The sequence below is a fragment of the Gadus morhua genome, unplaced genomic scaffold (assembly GCF_902167405.1).
Source record: "Gadus morhua unplaced genomic scaffold, gadMor3.0, whole genome shotgun sequence".
In the NCBI taxonomy this organism is placed as follows: Eukaryota; Metazoa; Chordata; class Actinopteri; order Gadiformes; family Gadidae; genus Gadus; species Gadus morhua.
Genome location: NW_021964147.1, coordinates 508230 through 520197, shown reverse-complemented (window position 1 = coordinate 520197; position 11968 = coordinate 508230). Strand labels below are relative to the sequence as shown.

Here is an 11968-nt window from a genome sequence, read left to right as displayed (position 1 = left end):
TGTCCATAGCTGCAGGTAGATTGAGCATAAAACGTGTCCGCGTGAAACATTTATTAAAGTCATTTTATCATTGTCACTTATCTCTAGACGGTTGTTTAATACACTCTTCTGCTATTTGCCATTGTATTGTTTCTTTTGTTTGAGTTTTGATTTTCGTTTCCATTTGTAATATTGTATTTATTTTGTCTAGGCAGACCAGGAAATGCTTTAAACCTGTCCTTTATGTTTGCTGACCCATTGTGCAGGTAACCGATAGGTTGTTTTAGTTCTATCAGAGAATGTCTAATATGAGGAGAATGGGCACTCGCGGGATAGTTCCGGTTTTCTGGACTGGTTACAGTAATAATCTCTGACCACGCGGGGCGCTCGCAGGCGAGTCCAGAATGAATGGGGTCCCCCCCCCCCCCCCCCCCCATACATTTTTTTTGAATTTAATAGATTTGATTTCCTGTATTCTGGGGCATTTTGGGGATGGCCACTACCTATTTACCTACTATTCATTCAGATTCATAGCCTACATCCTGACTTGCAGGACCTGCCCTGGACAAGCTTACACTGCATATACATACCTACTTCATGGCTGTCCAATCATGTGGTGATAACAAAAAAGAAAAGCGATACCATTGGCCTGGGGCGCACACTGGTGCGACCCGAGGGCGAATTTTCATGCGCCAATGAAAATCTGTCTCTGCTTGATAGACAGCAAAAATTTAGCGAGCCTACATTGACTTCACCTCGGCCGGCGCCCCTGACTTGGAGGAGTAGAGGGCTTTATTTCCAACGACCAATAACTACTAGCCTAGACCAAATCATTGATGTTCAGACGCATTTAAATGGTTGCTGGCAGTGACAGGAATATCACACAATTAAACTAGGATAAAAGCTATGTATTTTTTGTTGATTTATTTCGTATTGATAAAAGTTGTTTAATAGTTGGCAGCAGATATATTTAAGTGAATATTTCACGGAGGGGCGGCGTCCTAGCGCCCTCTATTGACCCACCGCCACTGATTGTGCATTTGTTACCCCATGTTCTGCCTTGAGGTAACAAATTAACAAATAAATGAATAAATAAGGTAATACACTTGGCTGTCCTCAGAGGTTTCCTCTTGTAGCCTACTTTGTTCACTGAAAGTGGGGGGATGGGTTACTGTTTGATGCTCAAAATCCCCAGACTAATTTGAAGTGCAGAGACCCCAAACACCAGGACAGCGTCTGTACACCAGAGTACAGAACTCTCTCAGAGCTGCTCCGAGAGATCTACTTCGAGATCTGCTCTGAAACTTTTGCAACGTTATTGGACATTTTGTTACATCTATTATTTTGTTGATGAGTGCTCCAATTTAGAAAATGGAGAAAACAGGAGGGGGAAAGGAAAGCCTTCATGTGTGGTGGCTAGCTAGCTACTCTGCAGCAGCAGCTACAGGTTCTGTTTGTGATGTTAGGCTAACTTTATCTACTCTATAACCGTCCAGGTGGAGCTGCTGGAGAAGGGACATCTGGTCTCTGTTCCACACCTCTCCCCTCTACGGAGCTTGTATGTTCAGCCCATTATTTGTGGTCTCTGTGTCATTAATAATAAACTGCTATTTCGTCTTTAGTATTATTGATATTCTTATTGTTAAATGTTAGTTTCACCTTGTTACTAATTAATTGTAGGTCTTAGTCAAATTTTATAAAGTGTATTTGTACAGTGCTACCTAATATGCAGTAGAATGACTAAGGACCTAATGCAGTGGTGTAACAGTAACTGAACTGTATGTTTGAACACAGCCTGCAGGTCTAGAGACATCCATCCCTCCAGCTCCCTCCAGTGAAACACAGCCTGCAGGTCTAGAGACATCCATCCCTCCAGCTCCCTCCAGTGAAACACAGCCTGCAGGTCTAGAGACATCCATCCCTCCAGCTCCCTCCAGTGAAACACAGCCTGCAGGTCTAGAGACATCCATCCCTCCAGCTCCCTCCAGTGAAACACAGCCTGCTGAAGGTGAGTTGTGTTAATTGTATGTTACAGCTGCAGTTATGTAACTAATGACAATATGAACTAATCCAGACAAATTATTACTATGAGTCTATAAAATATTCACAACCAGTTATAATCATATGGTTACATTAAACTCTAAAATGGATCTTGGTTATGCTGAATGATAGTGGCTGCTATCCTGACATGTTGCTGTATTGTTTATCTCTTCATAGAATTGGCTAAACTAAGTCTTGAGGGGGTAAGTTTTACTTGTTATCAATGGTTTGGTACAGACCACAATAATATGTGTGACCCTAGCTGGCAGTGGTGGAGTTATTAGATGATGACCTTGTAATGAACCCAATGTTGATATTTTATTTACATTTTATTTTATTGGAAAAGGAAACATCGAAAAGGTTTTGGGAGTCAGCTGGTAAGTTCTTATATATTATTCCACATGTTTCACTTTGTAAATGAGTCACAGATCATTTATTAATATCCATTGATTTGCAAGGGTTACTGACACCAAGTCAAATGATATCGCTGTGATTCAAAACATTTAATCTAATTGTACCAGAGAGTCAGAGCCTACCTAGCAGAGGGACCAGAGTGGCAGACCTACTGAAAAACATCATCTAGATATTATATTTGAGAATGGAGCTATCCATGTATATAAGACACTACTCTCATAGCTGCAGCTCAGTGGCGTTTATAACGAAGCTCACTGAGTCGTCATGACAACACAGAGCAGGGACAAAGGGTAGAAATGGCGCTTTCACTTTCACTCCTTTAGTTCGTAGACTTGGTCCTATTCAGGGTGAAGGTGTGGCTTTGTTACATCTTAATTTGGTCAGCATTCGCACTGGACTCTGATAGGCCGACCGTATTGTAAACCAACGCCTCGCGGTCGGCGGGTCGCTCGTCTGTTGGACAGAACCTCCGAGGGAAGATCACAACGCCTCCTAGTTGAGGACAACATCAATGGAGCAACTTTGGTTTTTTCATCATTCTGATTTGGTCTACAAATTAAAAAATCATTTGGAGGAACTTCCGCCATTCTTTAACTGAATAATGGAAGAACAAGTAATTGGTGACTCAAATTCTCACCACAAAATTCCCTTAAATAATCTTCAGACCATAAAGGCATAGGCCCTATAGGCGGTCGCTTGGGCATCCCAGCCCTCAAAGGAAGAAATTAAATAATATTAATAATAATAATAATAATACAATTCATCAGGCACCCTTCCCCATGTTCTGCCTTGAGGTAACAAATTAACAAATAAATAAATAAAAAAAGTAATCCACTTGGCTGCCCTCAGAGGTTTCATCTTGTAGCCTACTTTGTTCACTGAAAGTGGGGGGATGGGTTACTGTTTGATGCTAAAAATCCCCAGACTCATTTGAAGTGCAGAGACCCCAAACACCAGGACAGCGTCTGTACACCAAGAGTACAGAACTCTCTCAGAGCTGCTCTGAGAGAGCTGATCTGACTTTAAAAATTAACTTTGAAAGCTTTCTCAACATTGTTGGACATTTGGTTACATCTATAATTTTGTTGGTGAGTGCTGCTACCCTGGTTCCAGCGCCCAAAGCTGAACATATCTAAACTTTATTGGACGCTGAAAAAAGGCAGAAAGAGAGAAGCAGGCTTCAGGCGCGCAATTTAGAAAATGGAGAAAACAGGAGGTGGAGGGAAGGAAAGCCTTCATGTGTGGTGGCTAGCTAGCTACTCTGCAGCAGCAGAGTAGCTGCTGCAGAGTAACATCACAAAGAAAACACAGGTTTTCTTTGTGATGTTAGGCTAACTTTATCTACTCTATAACCGTCCAGATGGAACTGCTGGAGAAGCGACAGCTGGGCTCTGGACCACACCTCTCCCCTGGGTACGTTCAACACATTATTTGTGCTCTCTGTGTCATTAATAATAAACTTCTATTTCATCTTTATTATTATTAGGGGGCCAAGTTTATAAGTGGAACATCTTTCCTTAAATATGACAATTATACGTTATATTTATATATCTTCCATTAGTGTGTTCTTGAATTTTAATTTTGCTCGGACCCCGTTAATCACCGCTTGCGTTTATATTTGTTATTATTTTTGTTAAATGTTAGTTTCACCTTGTTACTAATTAATTGACTAAAGTGTGTTTGTACAGTGCTACCTTATATATAGTAAAATGACAAAGGACTTAATGCAGTGGTGTAACAGTATGGATGAACTGTATGTTTGAAAACAGCCTGCAGGTCTAGAGACATCCATCCCTCCAGCTCCCTCCAGTGAAACACAGCCTGCAGGTCTAGAGACATCCATCCCTCCAGCTCCCTCCAGTGAAACACAGCCTGCAGGTCTAGAGACATCCATCCCTCCAGCTCCCTCCAGTGAAACACAGCCTGCAGGTCTAGAGACATCCATCCCTCCAGCTCCCTCCAGTGAAACACAGCCTGCAGGTCTAGAGACATCCATCCCTCCAGCTCCCTCCAGTGAAACACAGCCTGCAGGTCTAGAGACATCCATCCCTCCAGCTCCCTCCAGTGAAACACAGCCTGCAGGTCTAGAGACATCCATCCCTCCAGCTCCCTCCAGTGAAACACAGCCTGCAGGTCTAGAGACATCCATCCCTCCAGCTCCCTCCAGTGAAACACAGCCTGCTGAAGGTGAGTTGTGTTAATTATGTTAAAGCTTCAGTTATATAAATAATGACAATATGAACTAATCCAGATTCTATTAAATATCACGATCAGTTCACCCTCTAACTCTGAAATGTTATGGCCACAAATAGATGCGAGAGAATATATAAGACTATCTTAGAGTGCAACTTAATCCCATCAAAAAATAATTTAAACCAAGATTACCTTTGGACCTTTTTTCACTTGAATTGAACACTACTGGTCAACCGTTATCTATAATCCTGCTCATTGTGTGTGTCTTGTTTTTTGTGTGTGGTTGTGTGGGTTTGTTGTGTTACTGGTTTTAGGGGGTGGTTGTGTGTCTGGTTGAGTCTCTACTTGTGTTGGGTGTTTGTGTTTGAGTCCCTGGTTGTGTGGGGTGGTGGTACTGTGTCTGGTTGTGATCTCCACCTGAGAGTACCCAGCTGCAGAGCTGCTCCACTGGGCTTCAGTCTTCAGTGAGTGTTGCTGCATGTGGAGGCTGGCTGTATGTCCTGACTCTCTGCTGACTTCTCTTCCAGAAACTACACCACTAATGTCCAGTGAATCTCCTGCACCCACCGGGGACCAACAAGAACACACTTCAAGAACAACTACCCCTGATGTAACTATGGATGGTCATGATGATGACCAGAGTCTGGATGCCCTCGCCTACCGGTCTGGTACTGGACAGCTAGACATTGAGATGGGTCCAGTCCAAACACTGCCCAAAGATCGTAACAGGATTCTTTAATATCGCTGTTCGACCCAAGTTTCCCATCGACCGTGATTCACTATTGAAGGGGAATGACATTACAGGATACAAAGTAATGCAGTTCGAGAAATTTTGGATCAACATGAAAGTGAATCTGATGGTTCAAACTCAGAAACTAGGGGAGGAAATACACCAGTCTGATTCCTTCCTGATGCCAGCTTTCACAGGAGAAGAGGCGTGGTGTGTTTAACATCATTATTTGATCAATCCTCACATTATTCTTCTATATGTGGCTCACAGAGCAAAGAGAAGCGAGGTGTTAATAAATAGTGTGAGGTGTGCTCTGTGAGGCGTCCTGGGGTATGATGGGTAACCTTGGCTTGGGTCCAAGCTCCACCTCTCTTGGGCGACCACCAAGGAAGACGATATTTTCTTTATGATATATTTTTTTGCAACGTTACTAACGTTCCTCAATATTTTGCAAACGATGACACGTACATATTTCACCCATGCAAGTATCTTTTCTTGTTGTTTTTCTGCTAAACTTTTAGTAACCACTAATCACTTTTTTGAAGGCTTTTGACCGTAATCATTTAGGGAATAAAATTTAAAATAACAGATGCAAAACCTTTAATGAAAATATTTGCCAATTTACTGCACTGTATTTCAATGATGATTTCTTATTTACATTTAATTTTTTTTTTTTTTTTTTAAGTAATTCCTGTACTTCTTTTTTACTACTTGCCTTGAGTTGTTCAGGAAGCATTTGGGGTGCTGGGATTAGCATTACATGGCCTTCTTTCATGTGTCAGTCAAACATTGTTAGTTACATACTATTGTTTGTGATGAAGTGGAGTTAGAGAGGGCTGGTTGTTGGGGTATGCTTTTATGAGAGCACACTAATAAAGGGTTGAACATTGCGTCTTAGTTTGTGGTCTGTTTGTGACAAGGGACCGGGAGACTCCACCTCATAAAGTCCGGTCTCACAGGAAGATTGCAAAAACACAAAAAGGGCACAAGGACGCTGTAGACTGAGACAGGGAAACAATCCAAACAAAGGAAGAAAAGACAGGTCACCTTCTGAAGAGAAGTCAGGGAGCAGGCAGAGGACAGAAACCCAGGCAAAGGCCAAAAACAGGCAGGAACCAGACAGGCAGGAACCAGGCAGGCTGGAACCAGGCCGGCAGGAGCCAGGCAGGCAGACTACGGGGCCTTTTGACCTGACTAGGTAAGCCAAGACCAAACGTAAGATCAATCTAACAAGGTGGCACTGACAGCCCAGGATATACATAGGCTGAGTAGTTAACACACAATGAGGAACAGGTGAGAAGGAAACAGGGCGGGAAACTAACACCGGCAGGATGTAGAGGTGAGAGGCGGAGTCAGAAGCACAGCAACAATAGACGCATGGTGGACAAAACACAGAATAACCAGCAGGAGGCCAAAGAGTCCCTGAGCCCAGACAGAGGTGCTGACAATCAAAGGTTTAACATTTATTTTCCATTCCTTCTGTCTATATGTGTGGGTTGTCCATTGAAAAAATATATTATTGTGTAGAGAGTGTGTATGTACACAAGTGTACATTTTCCCAATACTAATTCGGACAGTGTCATGACTGTCTTGACTGATGTTGTGGACTCACATTTAATTGCATCACCCAATGAAAATGACCCAAAATACTGTTTAAAGGGGACATATTATACCACCAGGGGTGAGTGTGATTAGCCGTTACCAGCCGTTTGAAAATGTGCAGCTTCTGACATCACAGGTGGGCGTGTCCACCTAGATGTGTGCAGGATAGATCAGTCCACTAGCCTACCCAGTGGACTGTAGCAAACGTTGCTCATCAATCCGTCATACATCTAAATTTGTTCAGACGTTCAGACTTTTACCGTTCAAATCTGTACTTGTTTGTACATAAAACTCTTTCAAATATTCATATGCACCACTGGCTTCAGCGGTAGCTCCGTTGTCATTATTGTTTTAAGAGGCCATGCTGGCATGCCTGTTGCAGTTAATCCACAGGAGCCGGTAAACAGTGCGTGAGCGTCGTTCAACGTTCACAAAATATATGAGAGCGTTCAATGAACGCCGCTCTTATAGCGCGTTCATGCACCCCACTGGCTGGCAACATGAGGTCTCTGGTTCAGGTGGAGGAGTTGGGTTAGAGGATAGACTGGACCAGGTTTTGTTTGTTATGTAAGGCTAACTTTATCTACTCTATAACCGTCCAGGTGGAGCTGCTGGAGAAAGAACACCTGGTCCCTCATCCACACCTCTCCTCTCTCTGGAGCCTGTACGTTCAACCCATTATTTGTGGTCTCTGTGTCATTAATAATAAACTGTTATTTCGTCTTTGTTATTATTATTATTTTTAAATTTTGCAGTTACACCGTTGTACTAATTAATTGTAGGTCTTAGTCAAATTATATGAAGTGTATTTGTACAGTGCTATCTTTTATGTAGTAGAATGACAAAGGACTTAATGCAGTGGTAACAGTATGGATGAACTGTGTGTTTGAACACAGCCTGCAGGTCTAGAGACATCCATCCCTCCAGCTCCCTCCAGTGAAACACAGCCTGCAGGTCTAGAGACATCCATCCCACCAGCTCCCTCCAGTGAAACACAGCCTGCAGGTCTAGAGACATCCATCCCTCCAGCTCCCTCCAGTGAAACACAGCCTGCAGGTCTAGAGACATCCATCCCTCCAGCTCCCTCCAGCGAAACACAGCCTGCAGGTCTAGAGACATCCATCCCTCCAGCTCCCTCCAGTGAAAAACAGCCTGCAGGTCTAGAGACATCCATCCCTCCAGCTCCCTCCAGTGAAACACAGCCTGCAGGTCTAGAGACATCCATCCCTCCAGCTCCCTCCAGTGGAACACAGCCTGCAGGTCTAGAGACATCCATCCCTCCAGCTCCCTCCAGTGAAACACAGCCTGCAGGTCTAGAGACATCCATCCCTCCAGCTCCCTCCACTGAAACACAGCCTGCTGAAGGTGAGTTGTGTTAATTATGTTAAAGCTTCAGTTATATAAATAATGACAATATGAACTAATCCAGATTATATTAAATATCACGATCAGTTCACCCTGTACCTCTGAAATGTTTTATCCACAGATAGATACGAGGGAATATATAAGACTATATTAGAGTGCAACTTAATCCCATCAAAAATAATTTAAACCAAGATGACCTTTGGACCTTTTTTCACTTGTCTAATTGAACACTACTGGTCAACCGTTATCTATAGTCATGCTCATTGTGTGTGTCATGTTTTTTGTGTGTGGTTTTGTGGGTGGGTTGTGTTACTGGTTTTGGGGGGTGGTTGTGTGTGTCTGGTTGAGTCTCTACTTGTGTTGGGTGTTTGTGTTTCTGGGTGAGTCCCTGGTTGTGTGGGTTGTGGTGGTACTGTGTGTCTCTGGTTGTGTGTGTCTGGCTACATGTGTCTGGCTTTGTGTGCGCGTTTCTGGCTGTTTGTGTATGTGTGTCTGGCTGTGTGTGTTTCTGGTTGTTTGTGTTTCTGGCTGTGTGTGTGTGTGTGTGTGTGTGTGTGTGTGTGTGTGTGTGTGTGTGTGTGTGTGTGTGTGTGCAGGGGCGGCCTTCCCTACAGGCGGGTTAGGAGGCCGCCTAGAGCGCCATCTAGAGGGGGAGCGCAAAATAATGCGCCCGAAAAAAAAAAAAAAAAAAAAATTATATATTTTCCTCCTGGCGCATATTTTTGCGCCCCTTCTATATCTCCAACCAATATTTTGACATTAAAAAAAATAAATCTAACATTAGGGTAAAATGAGCCAAAAAGTCGAGAGAGTCGAAAACGGAAGGGGAACCTACCTCCTTGGTTTCGTCAGAACATGCTAGTACTATAAGGCGTTTGGTTAGAGTGTTTTCAAGAATCGAGAATCAAGAACGAAATCAAGAAAATCAAGAGGCAAAAGCCATCCGGGGCGCAATTTTTTCCTCTGTGGATTTTATTCTTGAATTAATGTTTGTTCATCGTTGCGATCGTTGTTGTGTTTATGTGAAAGAAATGCAGTTACAGGGCAAAACAGTTTTTCAAGGTTGCAATTCAGTTTTCGTGGGGAATTAACAAACTTTTTTTTTTTTTGCGGAGGGGGGGGGGGGGGGGGGGGGCGCCAGGAGTGAAGCTCGCCTAGAGCGCCAAATGTGCTGGGGCCGCCCCTGTGTGTGTGTGTGTGTGTGTGTGCAGGGGCGGCCCCAGCACATTTGGCGCTCTAGGCGAGATTGTTGACCGGGGGGGGGGGCGGGGGGGGTATGGAGACGTGGCCGATAGGTGATTTTTTTTATTTATTTTTTTTTCGGGCGCATTATTTTGCGCTCCCCCTCTAGATGGCGCTCTAGGCAGCCGCCTAACCCGCCTGTAGGGAAGGCCGCCCCTGTGTGTGTAGAGTGAGTACCCAGCTGCAGAGCTGCTCCACTGGGCTTCAGTCTTCAGTGAGTGTTGCTGCATGTGGAGGCTGGCTGTATGTCCTGACTCTCTGCTGCCTTCTCTCCCAGAAACTACACCACTAATGTCCAGTGAATCTCCTGCACCAACCGGGGACCAACAAGAACACACTTCAAGAACAAGTACCCCTGATGTAACTATGGATGGTCATGATGATGACCAGAGTCTGGATGCCCTCGCCTACCGGTCTGGTACTGGACAGCTAGACATTGAGATGGGTCCAGTCCAAAAGCTGCCCAAAGAACGTAACAGGATTCTTTAATATCGCTATTAGACCCATGTTTCCCATCGACCGTGATTCACTATTGAAGGGGAATGACATTACAGGAGACAAAGTAACGCAGTTCGAGAAATTCTGGATCAACATGAAAGTGAATCTGATGGTTCAAACTCAGAAACTAGGAGAGGAAATACACCAGTCTGATTCCTCCCTGATGCCAGCTTTCACAGGAGAAGAAGCGTGGTGTGTCTAACATCATTATTTGATCAATCCTCACATTATTCTTCTATATGTGGCTCACAGAGCAAAGACAAGCGAGGTGTTAATAGATAGTGTGAGGTGTGCTCTGTGAGGCGTCCTGGGATATGATGGGTAACGTTGGCTTGGGTCCAAGCTCCACCTCTCTTGGGCGACCGCCGAGGAAGATGTACAGGGAATGATGATATGGAGATGGAGATGTTGGGTGAGAGGAGCCACATGTCTTTGAGAGAATTTTTTTCGTGATATTTTTTTTAAATGTTGTCTTACATTTTTGTCATTATTCTTACCATTTGATTAAAATGTTTTAAAGTTCAAAAGCTTTATTTAAGATTTTATCATGAGAAAGTCACGTGACACTAATGTCACCCTCACAGTCTATGTGAGAGTGCACCTCAGTGAGAGATATGAAGTGCATACTTCTTGAGTCACCGAGCGGTGACTCAAGCGCAACTCATTTAAAATGCGTTTCGATTGTGTTTTCCCGTTCAGTGGGTCTACCCTAAGAGACTATTCTCCCCTATCACATACGGCCACTAGGTGGCTCCTGGTCACGCTGAAAAAACAATGAATTCATTAACGTTGCACATTCAGTCGGATTTCTTTCTTGTAAAATATTGCATTTATTGTAGTTAGGGGTCCAAGCCAACAGGTTGGATCCCTATTGTTTTTGTAAGGATTTTCAGGTTGGATCCCTATTGTTTTTGTAAGGATTTTTAGGGGTCCAAGCCAACAGGTTGGATCCCTATTGTTTTTGTAAGGATTTTTAGGGGTCCAAGCCAACAGGTTGGATCCCTATTGTTTTTGTAAGGATTTTTATTATTATTATTATTATTAGGGGTCCAAGCCAACAGGTTGGATCCCTATTGTTTTTGTAAGGATTTTTATTATACTACCTCCCCGTGAAAGTGGAACTACAGCCCAAACCGTAAATGGTGCACACGCGCCAATTGCATGACTAGATCCAGAATCGGCACCGCTACTCAGATAACAAAATCCAGACACGCCGGTCCCTAGGTGGCGCTATACCAAGGAATACGCGTTTGGGGCTATAACTCCCACACCGAACCTCCCACAGTCCAAAAACTTGTACACACATATTCACTGGAGTCTGCTGCAACTTTTGGCATAGGCCACGCCCATTTGCGTCCATAATTTTTTTTCGCAAAATCGCGAAAACCGCAAAACTGTATTTTCGCTACTCCTCCCACATTTCTTGACCAATCGACACCAAACTTTGCACACGGCATCTTCAGACGCACCCGCATAGAAATGATAGACACTTTTTTGATCGGACCTTCGACGACGAAACGGTAGCGTTTTGAATATTGGTTTATTAGCTAAATTTGACGTGGAAAATCAAAAATCCAAAAGAATCCAAAATTAGACATCGGATCGAGTCCACATTTTACACACATGTCGGGGCTAGCCTTAATGTCGTTCGATAAAAAAATCGGAAAATTTCGCCATTAGGGGGCGCAATAAACGAGGAAATTGTATATCTTCTACAAAATTTTTCCGCGAAAACGCTACACTGACTTCTCGCTACTCCTACCACAGTCAAATCCTTTGTATCCACAGGTTCAGGGTAGCGTTTTGAACACATGCTTCGCGTTGTGCCGGCGAAACGCACATTTCTTGTCGCGTTGTGCCGGCGAAATGCACACTTCTTGGACCCCTGCATAACTGCTTGCAGTT

General features: G+C 43.7%; 2 long non-coding RNA genes across 2 annotated transcripts; both read left to right on the top strand.

Moving 5' to 3' along the window:
• Positions 1-1959: 1959 nt before the first annotated feature.
• On the top strand, positions 1960-4233 carry LOC115539292 (uncharacterized). Its single transcript, XR_003975813.1, has 5 exons — positions 1960-1987; positions 2197-2222; positions 2366-2396; positions 3794-3846; positions 4203-4233. It is a non-coding gene; the product is annotated as an uncharacterized LOC115539292 (long non-coding RNA).
• Positions 4234-7851: 3618 nt separating this feature from the next.
• On the top strand, positions 7852-10430 carry LOC115539293 (uncharacterized). The gene is made up of 2 exons (XR_003975814.1): positions 7852-7912; positions 9843-10430. It is a non-coding gene; the product is annotated as an uncharacterized LOC115539293 (long non-coding RNA).
• The last annotated feature ends 1538 nt before the right edge of the window (positions 10431-11968 follow it).